Here is a 12,704-nt window from a genome sequence, read left to right as displayed (position 1 = left end):
GCCTTGAGCACCCACTGGTCTGATGTGATCCCCTCCCAATCGTGAATGAATGACAACCGTCCCCCGACCGGGAAGGCTTGGGAGGGGACCCGGACTAGTGAGCCATTTTAATGCAGAGGCCAGGGAGCATCTTGGGATGGAGTTTCTGCCTCTACCCTTGCCTCTGCGCTGTCCCCTTTAATGATATTGGCTGTTGCCTGCTGAACCTTGTCCGGAGCACCATGGGGTACCTCCTGCACCATAGTGCCCGTGTGGAGATCGGGAGAAGGACTGACCTCGAAAGGAACAAGGAGAGTTTGAGCCTCCACACTGTTGGAAAGGCTTGGCTGTAATCTGATTGAGGGATTTCCGCGTCTCATGTTCTTTTTTTAGCCGTTTCCAATGAGTCATCCACAGCCTTACCAAACAAGTTTGACTCTTCTACAGGCTTATTTATGAGGGAGGCCTGAGTCTCCGGCTTGAAACTTGAATTCTTTAGCCAGGCGTGTCTCTTGAGGAGAGTTCCTTGTGCCAGAGTGCGCCCTGTAGTTTCAGCAGCGTCTAGTGTATTCTTGAGAATGTTATGGGTCACCTGTCTATCTTCAGAGATGACCGCCAGCAGGCGTGATCGCGTGGGTTCAGAGACCTCTTGGAGACTTCCTTGGAGCAGGCCCCATTGCACGTCACTGTAACTAGCGAAAAGGGCGGTATTCTTCGCAATTCTGGTAGAATAGGCTGCAGAAGTGGTAATGTGTTTGCTAAGGGTATAGAGTTATTTTGAAGTCCTTATCAGGGGGAGCCTCTGCCGTAGACATTGGCACCCCAGCCCTTTTTATGGTGGCTGTAACAACCAGAGAGTCTGGTGTGGCATGACCTCGAACGTACATAGGGTCAGATGGAGAGTGGCGAAACAGTTTCTCAACCAGAGGGTTGACAACCCTTGTAAAGGAAGGAGACAATAAGGAAGGAGCCAGGTGTTTCTTTATTGCGTTCAGCAGAGAAATAGCCTGATTTGTGGGAGGTCTTTCTTTAAGAAAGTCCTCAACAAAATCTGAGTCCTGAACAGCCACCAGTGTGGCGATCTGAAAGTAGTCTGCAGCCCTCTTTAGGATGGCATTAAATACCATTTGGTCATCTATAGGCGATGGCTGCCTCTGTTGAGATGAGAACGGCGTGTCCAGAGAAATCATTTCTGGGTCAGGAGTGGGAGAGAGCCAAGGTCCTTGATCTGCTGGTTGATGTCCCCAGTCTGGGCACTGGTCTGTTTTATCCTTACCAAAAGGATTGTCCTCATGACTAAAGGGATCCTCATACGTTTCTTCTGGCTCATAATACTCAACCTCCTCCTGATGAGTTTGTGTCTGAATTGGAAGCTTATGCAGCTTTGGTGGAATGGGGCAGGAGGAGTCCTCCCAAGGTCTCTTGGGAGTAATGTCCCTTTCTGAGAAGTCTATGAATTGGGACATCTTATCCATATTGTTTTGTATTCTATTGTATTGTTTACTTATTTATAGAGCGCACCAAGCCCAAGGGCACTTAGTTATAATATGCAGGATTTGGTACACAGATACACACATATGTAATCACATGTCTTGGGAGTGGAGCCACCTCTTAGCATTAATCTTGAAGGAGTGGAAAGGAGACGTGGCTCTTAATGAATCAGGGATAGAGTTCCATAATTGCGCTGCCAAGACTGGAAAGCTAGAACCTCCTGTTTTCTTAAGTTTAAAATGGGGTATTCTAACGCTATTCGATTGCGCCTTTCTGATAGGTCGTTCTGAGGTATGTTTGGTAAATATGTCGATGAGATATAGTGGAGGCATGTTGGAGAGACATTTGTGGGTAAGGTTAAATGATTTGAACTTGATTCTGTCATTTATGGATAACCAGTTGGTGGAGCGTCTCACGTGGGAGATATGCTGAGTTTTGGATATGCCTAAGGCAGATTTTAGGGCATTGTTTTGAAGTGTCTGGAGTTTATTGGTATTGTGTTTACTGGTGCCTAGGTATAGGGCATTACAGTAGTCCAGCTTGGTGAGGATTAGGGTCCTCGCAATTGTAGTGCAGCTTTCCGTAGACAAAGATTTGCAAGCATGAATCGATTTGCACGTGTAACTAGTGGCAGAGGCTGTGGCGTTGATTTGTTTATTGAGGTTGAGTGCAGAGTCCAAGTAGAAGACTAAGGACATTACTTCCATGGAGACTTTGATCTTAATTCCATTAATGATGACAGCATTATATTTGGGAGAGAGTTTAGTTAGTCTATTAGGAGACCCAACAATTAAGAGCTCTGTCTTTTCGTCGTTGAGGCATAAACCATGGGTGGCCATCCATGTTTGTATGATTAGGTAGATTTTGTTAATCATGGATACATCTTTGTTGTAGTCTCCTTGGATGGGGATGAGAATCTGGGTGTCGTCAGCATAGTTGGAATATGAGACACCCAGATTTGTCAAGTATGTCGAAGAGGGGCTTGGTAAATATATTATACAGGGTGGGAGATACACAAGAACCCTGTGGAACTCCACATGTAATCAGTACTGGGTCTGCTGCGGCGGAGGGTGAGAAGACTCTCATGGATCTATTATCTAGAAAGGAGCTAATCTATGTGGTGGCTTCCTTGGAGAAGTGGTAGGATGTTTTTAGGTGGTTGCACAGGACATTGTGGTCGACCAGGTCGAATGCAGCGGATAAGTCCAGAAGGAGAAGGATGGAGGCTTCTCCTTTGTCTTTTCGGCCATCTAGTTGATTCTTGAGGTCAATAAGGGCAGTCTCTGTCCCATGTCTGGGTCTGAAGCCTGATTGGCGGGTGCCCAATAGGTTGTTGATCTCCAGGTAAGCTTGAATCTGGAGATGGGCAGCTTTGTCAAGGATTTTAAGAAGAAAAAGGTATGGTTGTGGTTGGCCTATAATTGGTGGGGATGCTGGGGTCTAAGTTTGGCTTCTTTAGTAAGGGTAGTACCCAGGAATCTCCAAGAATGGAGGGAACTGTGCTTGATTTGAAAGAGGAGTTGATGAGTGTGGTGATGAAAGGAGCTAAGTCGATGACGGCGTCTTTAATAGTAGGTGCTGGGCAAGTGTCTCCTAGACATTTAGAAGGTTTGAGTGAGCTGATGATTTTTTCAACCTCTGTAGTTGAGATAGAGTTGAATTTGAACTGGTGACTGGGTTTGATTTGATTGAAGGTTGTTTCTTGCAAGACGGCTTTGTGTGTTTCTAGGGCAATCTTATTTAGGATGGTTTTCTTGGCACTAATTCTCTCTTGGAGTGTGGTTATTATATTGCAGAGGGCATCTCGGGTATCGGTACACCAAGATTTGCTTGTGATGCAAGAGTCTCTAGGAGTGATCAGGGATTCCAATTCCCAAAGGATAGAGACAATTTCTCGAGTGCTCGAGCTGGCTTTTTTTATTCTTTTATTCTTTTATTCTTTATTCTTTCATTAAATGTATCTTTTTTGGTTTGAATGATTTCCTTTTTGTATCTGTCGGCCAAAGAGGTGAGACAGTTCTTGTTCTGATAAGTCGGGTTATTTTTCCATTTAGCTTCTGCATGTCTTTTCTTATTGCGCAAAGCTTTCAGGCTGGGAGTAAACCACAAGGTCAAGTGAGCGGTAGGTTTCGCTTTGCTGAGTTTAATTGGTGCATTGGAGTCAATAGCAGAGTTGATGATGCTGTTATACATGTCAACCAGGACCGTTGGGTCAGAAGGTAGGTTTGCAAAGTTTGTGATAGATTGGATCAAGGGTAAGAGGTTGGGGACTGTTATTTTTTTTTGTTTCTTGTTAGGGCAGTTGGGGCCATGGTTCTAGTCGAATAAGTTTGGGGACTATCTTGAATGGTGAATGAGATCAGGTGGTGATCAGGTGGTGATCTGTCCATACACAGGGTTCAGTATTCGTTATGGAGGATATGCAGTTGATATCTGCGATCCAATCCAGAGTGCAGCCTTTTGTGTGTGTTGGTCCATTGTTCCTGAGAGTGAGGCCGGCTTCTGTGATAGATAGTATTAGCTAAAATGGTGGCGTTGGTATCGCTTGGGTCGTTCAAACATAGGTTAAAGTCTCTGAGTATAATAGTTTGGAAGCTTTGTTTAGTGTTGGTGTTAAGGAGGGTTGCTATGTCTTCTTCAAAGGTCCCTGGAGGTCCTGGTGGTCGGCATACAAGATGCATGGATAGAGTGCGGGAGGCTGATAATCGCAATTTGACTGAGAGTAGTTCAGCAGTGAGCAGAGGTGTAGATTCAATTGCTCTCATGTCAAGGTTGGATTTACAGATGAATGCTATGCTCCCCCCCTTTAGAGGTTTCTCTATCTCTTCTGATAATTTTCCGGGACAGCTAAGGAGAGGGTAGGGCCAGCAGCTTTGTGGAGCCATGTCTCTAATGGCTAGGAAATCAAGCTGATTGGTTGTTATGATGTCAGAGATTTCTGTAGCATGGGCTACCAGAGACCTGGCATTGAAGAGAGCTCTGCTAATTATATGGGATTCCTTAGTCCTGATTAGTGGGATATTTATGGATGAGTGGTAAGTGGTCGGGCTCCTGATTTAGTTTAGAGTTGTGGTTAAAGGTGCATGGCCTAAGCAGTGGTTGGGTGTTCTCTCTTGAGTTTGAGGGGGAGTTAATGAGTCTGGAGCCCAGTCTTTGATTTATCCAGTTAGTGGAGCAAGGTTGGTTGGGATTAGGCTTACTTGCGAAGCGCAGGATCTATTGGGCTGGTGATATTGTCTCTGCCATATGTTGGGTGTCTTTGCTGATTGAGAGTGTTTGTTTCGGTGTAGGATTGATAGGCGGCAGGAAGTAAATTGGCCAAAGCTTGGGCGTGAGGAGAGTAAGGGTGCTTGTGATGTAATTAAGCACTAAATAAATGGCAATCTTAGTTAGGACTAGATTCATGACTGATGTTGCACTGGTAGTGAGTAGTGGGCAGGATCACACAGCAGGCTAGTTCAATTACAATGCGGTTGGCAGAATCACACATTAGGCTAGTTCACTGAGTGCTGTGGGCAGGATCATACAGTTAGTTGAGTATTATTGCTGTAGCAAGGCAGGCTCACAATGGTGTATAGATACGACACAGTGCAACATGGAGGATAGTAGAGATATGCAATAATGATGTCAACTCAAATCTGAATCTAATATAATTCTCAAACTTCTGCCAAGTCCACAAAGGATGAAGCAGAGGGGTCTGGTGGGCGGAAAGGCTCTTCAGAAGGGGGAGATTTACCAGCTAAAGACCTAGAGAGGAGCTGGCTGGGGGCCTTCAGAGCACTCCTTTCGACAAGAGGGGGTGCTTCTGGACCTTTCCACTGCTGAAACAACAGCCGCGAGACTCTCACGTAATTAGGGCAGCTGTATGATGGATTTCGATGCGCCTGTAGGCATCGTCGAGGCTGCCGGCTTCGCTGAAGCCTTAGGAGCTGACGTGCCCTTGGATGGCATGTCAGCACTCATGTGCTTTATTGTGGGAACGCCCTTATGAGTAGAATTACCAGTCGCATGCCATAAAGATAGTTGCAGGGAGGGCGCCGGACCACAAGGTTTCGAAGGCACTGTCGAAGTATTCGGCAGGGATGTTGGCGTTTGATGCTTCTTAGACATATCCGTTGAGGAGGCTATGGGGGTTATGTGCATTTTCTTGGGTGGTGCATGCTCCAATTCCAATTCACAGAGTGGCTCAATTCGAGAAACAGATACCTCAAATTTACATACTGTCTGAACAAAGAGATAATACACTTCCTGGATGTAGAAATTCAGGCACAAGACGGTATCCTGACCACCATCATCTTCAGGAAACCGACAGATCGAAATGCACTTTTGGAGTATTTCAGTTTCCATCCTCAATGCCTACGACAGAACTTGCCTTTTGGACTTGCGTTGCAAGAGGAACTGTTCCACCCTACTGGAATGTGATACACAAGTAGACATATTACAAAGCCACTTAAACATAAGAGGTTATCCTAAGAAGATAATTAAGGAAGCAAAGAAACTTGCTCGCAATATCCCCCGCGAAGTCACGCTGCAACAAACACAAAAATCTGCCTCCAAACAGACCATCACCATGGTTCTTAGCTACTCTGATAACACAGACTCAAAGAAAAGAGATTCTTAGACTCTGGCCTATTCTCAATACCGGAGACATCACTTTAACGCCTCCACGCTTTGCCATAAAGAAAAGGAAAAATGTGCATGACATCTTGATCTAGTCCTATCAACCGCCCGACATCCCACAACCACAAGGTCTACTCTGGGACTCTGTGCCCCCGGTGGGACATTCTCTGTGTGGTCAATGCAATGTCTGCACATTTACATGCAGGACTAAAGAGTTCCATCTAGCCCGGCACATGCCTTGGCAACAGACAAACTTCACTAACTGCAATTCCTCTAATGTGATGTACTTGATTGAATGTCCATGCAAACGCAAATATATTGGCATAACTAGTAGACCAGTCAAAAAGTGCATTCAGGAACATCTGTCCTGCATCAGGCAACAGAGAGAAAATGCACCCCTGGTGGCACACTTTGTTGCACTCCGCCATTGTCCCACAGACATCAAATGGTCTGTCAGAGGTGGTCACATGTCCCTGGAGAGGGTGGCGATATGCAAGCTCTCCTTCTGAGACGCAAACAGAACTGTATCTTTCATTTAAAAACAGACAAAGAAGGACTTAATGACTCCATAGTTTGGCACACTCTGGCCATGCTCACCTAACTATGCTGTTGGACAACAGACCCGGCAATTGCAAACTCTGGGCATCATCCCCTGCCTCCTGTACTACACAGATCTTGTAAGTGGGTTACTCTGGCAATGCACACCTTACCCAGTGATTGGAAATGGCAACAACTCTGTCTGAATGCTACAGAATTGGCAAACGCCTCCTCTGGGCATCTTTCTCAGTCTCCTGCATCAGACAGACTAAGTCGCTTAACTACTCCACAGCATGGTACATTGCGCCCATGCTCACCGAACCATGTTGTTGGACCCAGTGACAACTCTGTCTGAATTCAATAGACTTGGCAACTGCCACCCGTGGGCAGCATTCTCAGACCCTTTAATCCATAGACCCTACGATTGGCCTCACAGGGCTAGACCACCGTGTCTATAAATAACACACCCAGACCATCTTGCCGGCCAATGGTCCATGATTGCTGTTATCAACAATTACCAGGTCCTAGCGTCCTATGAAACTTTATTCCTGTATCAGTAATACCATACCACACACTGATACAACGCTCTTACATACACGGCATCTATACCATCTTAGAACACCAGGTGGCGTAGCTGCATGCATTCTTCTTCTTAATTATCGGGTGTGTGGGCGGACCCATGCAGGCGCTTCCCCATCCTAAAGGATGATGTGCACCAGACCCACCAATCAATACTTGTCTCACATAAACTCACAACTCCTCCCACCGCCCCGTCTGCCTCACAAAATCCAACATCACACTGTTCCTCCTCCTGCCTCTCGCCCCGTCACCTCCCAGCAAAGCCTTCCCACTCAGCTCAGCCACACCCAGCGCAGATAACCGAACCCTCATCAATTCTCTCTCCTCAACATGTCTCTCACATCTAAGCAGAAAATGTCCCACAGTCTCAGGCACCCCACACACCGCACAATCCCTCGTCTCACGCTTCCACACTCGATACAGACAGTCATTCAGCCCCACATGCCCTATCCTTAACCGATTCAGCATCACCTCCTCCCCCCTCCTCCATTCCAGACTTCCCACATCCACCTTCACTGACACTTTCCCACGAACACCAAACATCCACCTGCCCTTCACCCCACTCACCCACCTCTCCTGCACCTCATCCATGACCCGTCTCACTACCACAGCCTTCACCACATCCACACTCAAAGGCAGCCTCACATCAACCGCTCCCCTTCTCATACCCTCACCCGTCGCCAGATCCACCAACTCATTACCCAAAATGCCACTGTGACTGGGGACCCACGCCAACTCCAAATACATTCCCCCACGCACACACCGCTCAATCTTCCTCCTGATGTCCAAAATCACATCCTTCCTGTCGCCATCCCCTGCCACAATCGCCTGCAACCCACTCAATGAATCTGAAAACATCACCACCTTCTCTAACCCCAACTCGCACACCCTATCAATCGCCAATGCAATCGCCACCAACTCAGCCATACAGATCGACAGATCATTCGTCAATCGTCCCACTTTATACTCCCCAGTGCTTTCCAGATAATACGCCATACCATTTGTCACACGTTGCCTGACTGGCAGCGCAGGGACTGCGCGTCATTACGTACACCCATGCAGACAGACGGCCAAAACGCAACTTACTTATTGGGTCGTGCTTGCAAGCAGGTCGAGGCTCTTCCAACTTCAGAGCCGAGGAGGATTCCAGGGACATGCTGAATAGCACGGTGTTACCATTGAAGGTATTTAATCATTTTTGCCCATAAACCGCCCGCTGCCGGAGCAAGGTATAACATTGCAGCCAAGCTTGCCACACTGATGCATGCCACCTACTTTCTTGTAGGCACAGGGCGAGTTAATCTTCAGCACTCGGCTTTCCAAACCCTGGACGGCCAACACCATAACCATTCAAGCCAAGAGACAGGCTAGGCTACACACACAGGCATTTTGAATCCATCCCGCTCCAGATCCCATTGCAGGTATGCATTAGCACTTTGGTCAACAGATTCCTACAAGGTATAATGCTCTAAAATTGGGGCCAACTTTAGGGCTATGTGATCATTTTTTTTCAACCATCAAGGGACATATAAACTGTCCACAGTAAGGTTCATCATTTTGAGGACTAGACATACTGTACAACTTCAACATGTGTTTTGGAAACATGCTAAAATTAGCATTGCTTATTCTAAATTCAGTTAGCTTTAGTAACTACTATAGTGACCCTGGTATTGTTTTGTACTCTACAGGGCCACTGATTCTTCTCACGTGCTGTGCACCAGTACTGATAAGGAGGGTTCAAGCAACCAGAAATCCCCCTGTTATGCTCCGGAGACATCCGGATTAACGCGAAGACAATCTAGAAGAAAGTGGGTAAATCCTTTTAAATACCACTGAAACCGGTAGACTCAGAACACTAAGGAATTACCTGTTCTTGCTTTCACACTTGGTGGGTTCCTTCCTAAGGTAGCCCCCCACCGCCCCCCCCGCACCCCAAACCCCCATCTGTGTGCAAGTTCTTTTTTGTCTTCTATTGTTTCATTATTGAAACACAACATGTGCTCAATTCATAGGTTCACATGCACAGGTTGGGTTATCAGATAACCCAGTTTTAGAAAACGTATACATTTTGATTATCTTTCATTGACATCCACACACACCAAATCAGTGCTACAGGTCATTAACATTTCTCTTTCCACAAGTAGACTGATTGGGTTTGTGCTTGAGCTACTTAGCTTGTTTTACTGCTAAGTCACTTCACACATTGCAGGTAATATGCAGTGGGTCTGACTGGAGTTGGGTTATAGGAGATTTCTCTAATTCCCTAATTACATCTATGGCAGGTGCGTACTAGAAATTGGTAGAAATTCCATTCCGTATCCTATCATCATTTAGATAAGCGGCACACCAGCGCTTTCTAGCATTTAGAGGGAACATAGGCAGCTGTAGATAGAATGCACTCCTATCCTTCTGTCTCCTTTGTATGCACCCTGTATTTAAGGGATTCTCCCAAGTCCCTTACGTGGTGACTCTCCGCTTGGGGGCCCCCACGGCTTCACGTGACTTAAGGTTACTAATGTTCATTCATCTTAGGGTATTGTTCCAATTTTTGTGTTATAATATGGTGCATGCATGTCCATGCCGCCGAGGTGAGAACTCCCCATAACAGTACCGGTGGGTTGTCTGTCGGGCCGGGCATCTGGGAACCAGAGATCTGTGCCGAAAGGTCTATGGCCTGCAGGTCGGAGCCATGGCTGCCACCAGAATCCTCGTCACTTGAAGCGACGGCGCCAACAAGGGAATAACTCTCGGCATGCATTGTGTAGGCTGCCCGCCTATCTTTTAATGTCGTGGGACGAAAGAGTTTGCAGGACTTACAGGAATGCTCGTCGTGGTCATGATGTAAGCACCTATTGCATTTGCGATGGGTGTCTTTCCAAGAATATTTTCCGTTGCACGACAGGCATATTTTAAATGGAGTACTCTCCATAGCAGAGGTGAAAGGCAGCCAGACCAGAAAGGGTAAGAGAGGGGAAAAGGAAATGCATTCCACTCTCCCTACTGTAAGGGCCTGGCCGGAGGGCCGAGGCCACGCTGTTGACAGACGATTGATGTACCAGTTGCCGAACAGCAGTGGATGTTTTCGGCGTAGGGGTCCACGAAGTAGTCACAGAGAGAAGTAGTAAAAGTCTATATGACCACCGGTCGTGGGACAACGAAAAAAGTATTTTGCCATATCAACTCTTACAAGCTCCGTATAAGGGGACCAGCTAGTTGACGGAAAAAAACAATCTGAGGGACGTCGATGCGTGAGGGATTTTGGGTACTATACACGTCACGTTAGGGCTAGTGTTACAGTCATGCCCATGTTGACGTCCCCTTTCGACCTCGAAAGCAAGATGCAATACTCTGCGATTACCACTCGATGTCGGACTATATGCAGAGCATAAGATTCTAAGCAGATTAACAAGCATCAGAAATATAGAGACCTGTGCACTTATCTAGAAAAAGCAAAACAAATTGGCATCAAAACATCTTGACTGCCTTCTGCTTTCCCATTCTAGGCAGCCAGCAATCTGTGCTCGTACCTTGTAATGCACGATTAATGCTTTGTCTTTTTTTTCTTTCCTTCATTGAAGTGGAAGCTTTGCTGTGGTCCAAGCGCTTTGCGTGCAAGTGCTTTGAGTGGCTTCATTTGGAATGCAGTGTATTATTCATTGTACGTGGATTATTGTTAATTGCTGTAATTATGCATGCTTTGTTTAAAAATCGAGATAAGATTTCTTTTGCTTGGTGAAAATTTTGTGACCTGTACATTCCTGGTTGGACTGCAGCACATATGATTAAACAGAAAGGGATTTGCATGGGCGGCAGGTCTGAATGGACCGTGATATGAATCATTACTCATTACTCAATGCAGATCCTGCCGACAGTTTCTTGTTTACATAAGTTCCCAGTGCAAAAGGGGAATGAGTCGGCAGCTTTGGGTAGGCAGGGCTGGATTATTCCAGATACAAACATAAAAAATGCTGTGGCCGTGTTGACAAACACAATCATTGCCACTGCTGATGTGAATTTGAATCTTGATTCATGGGACAGTGACATTTGGTGCTCAAGTGGTACAGATTCTAGCCCTGAAGTGAAGTCAGAAACTAGACCAAAAAAGGATAGGAAGACTGTTACTGCTAACCCAGTGACTAGACGTAGATCGTGCCTTCACCCACATAATCCAGGGAGTGGTATTGTGGATTTGACCATACTGGAGGATTTCTCTCAACAGGAAGTGGGTGAAATGAATACTCGATTGAGGCAGAAGTCAGGCGAGCCCTTGCTGACTTTAGTTGGTTCGTATGTATGATGGCGGAGCTGGAGGCTTGTTAGTTGATTCTACTGACTCTCCACGCTTCTTGCCTTTGTCCACTGATACTAATATACAGAAGGTGTTACGGGCTGGGCCTCCGCCCAATGCGAATGGGCAGGCCTCACAGGTGTCTTTATTGCACCTAGAAGCTCAGGGGTGTTAAGGAGAAGTATCCTATAACCATTGATTGGCGCACTGATGAGAACAAGCGGTATACTTTAAAAGAGGCTGTTCAAAAGTTCAGAGCACATGCTATGAAGGAGGCTGCTCATGCGGATGAACCGGTACATATGGAGGTGGTGCCACTGTCAGTGTCAACAAGAAGAACAAGTTACTCTCTTACCTGGTAACGTTCTTTCAATGGGATGGTCCGACGACGTATTCCATATCTATGACAGTAATCATCACAGCTGTGCTGCTTCGGAAAATCTTCGGCGTCTGCGTCCTGCGTCGATGACGTCGATACGCTGCTCTCGAGGACCTCCTCCGACGGCCGACGTCACTGGATGTTATAAGTAGGATGCACGCCGCCCGTAGCCTCAGTTGTAGTTTTTTCCCAGAAAGTGTGCCACCAGTCTTCTGACAGTCTGACACACAAAGCCTTGCGGAAACGTAAGCTGCAATCGCATAAGACATTCTGTAGCGGGGAAGGTAGGGAGGGAGCGATATGGAATACGTCGTCGGACCATACCATGGGAAAAACGTTACCAGGTAAGAGAGTAACTTGTTCTTCGAGGGGATTGGGCCCTCCGACGTATTACATATCTATGACATACTCCCAAAGCAGTACCAATGCAAGGAGGTGGGAAAAGAATTTTGAAAACAGAAATGTAGCGTGCCCAATCAAAGAGCGCCTTGCCAAAGGCCAGATCCTGCCCCCGGATGGAATCGAGGGAATAGTGAGGTACAAAAGTATGTACTGAAGACCAGGTGGCTGCATCACAGATGTTGCGAATAGGAACACCCCTCTGCAGGGCAGTAGAGACAGCCATACCCCTTGTAGAATGGGCCCGTAAGCCGACCGGTGGGTCCTTACCCGCAAGCGGTAACACTCAGAGATAGCCAAAATAATCCAGCGAGACAAAGTCTGTTTCGTCACAGCCTGGCCCAAACGCTTTCCAGCGTACCAATAAAGAGCTGATTGTCCACTCTGACCCGGGACATGCGTGCAACATAAAAGCTTAACGCTCTCCTATGA

The 12,704-nt window shown here is 46.6% G+C and overlaps 1 protein-coding gene across 6 annotated transcripts in view; it reads right to left on the bottom strand.

Moving 5' to 3' along the window:
- The window catches only part of RALGAPB (Ral GTPase activating protein non-catalytic subunit beta), a 2,501,232-nt gene that overhangs the window by 1,343,727 nt on the left and 1,144,801 nt on the right, over positions 1-12,704 (bottom strand). The window lies entirely within an intron of this gene.

This window comes from Ambystoma mexicanum, chromosome 3p (genome assembly GCF_040938575.1).
Source record: "Ambystoma mexicanum isolate Mex_15411 chromosome 3p, UKY_AmexF1_1, whole genome shotgun sequence".
NCBI lineage: Eukaryota > Metazoa > Chordata > Amphibia > Caudata > Ambystomatidae > Ambystoma > Ambystoma mexicanum.
Note: the sequence above shows the minus strand (reverse complement) of the source record. Positions and strands in the feature narration are given on the sequence as shown.